A 625-nucleotide genomic window follows, 5' to 3' on the forward strand; every position below is an offset into this window, starting at 1 on the left:
GGATACAGATTTAGAGGATTTGGATTTGAAAACAAGATTTCTCTCCTACTGGCTTGTTGACTTTGAGCAAGTTGCTCAACTACTTTGAGTTATTTTACCCATAAAGTAGTTTTTTTGAAGAAATTACACACAGATCTCAAAGCCATGCACCAAGGCAATGCAGCTTCAAACTAAAAGCCATTCTGTTTTCTCTACTGTACTCTGCTTCAGGCCCTAATGTGAAATATGCTGCTAAAACATCAACTTACTCCTGAAAATTCTGGTGGAGTACAGTACATTACATTGATTACGTAATAAAGCACTACACATACGGGTTAAGGTTTACTAAAAGTCATAATTTGTTTTATAGCCCGAACAAGTTGGCAAGTACACACAATTTTGAAATCCATCTTTTCCAAAAATGAGATTTTAATCTTAGGTAAATAACCTTTTGTGTCTCATTAAACTCTTCTGATCTTTTTTTTTTTTTTTTTTTTTTGATTTTTTTTCACTATCAGGCTGGCCTCAAACTCACAGCGATCCTAGGATTCTGTCAGGAAAGTGAAACCTTCAAAATGAGATTAAATTGATCAAGCAAGAAGAGATTAACCATCATTATTTCTGCAGGAGGTTCCATTTAATTTTT

Source organism: Chinchilla lanigera, unplaced genomic scaffold (genome assembly GCF_000276665.1).
Source record: "Chinchilla lanigera isolate Chin_1 unplaced genomic scaffold, ChiLan1.0 scaffold00004, whole genome shotgun sequence".
Taxonomy (NCBI): domain Eukaryota; kingdom Metazoa; phylum Chordata; class Mammalia; order Rodentia; family Chinchillidae; genus Chinchilla; species Chinchilla lanigera.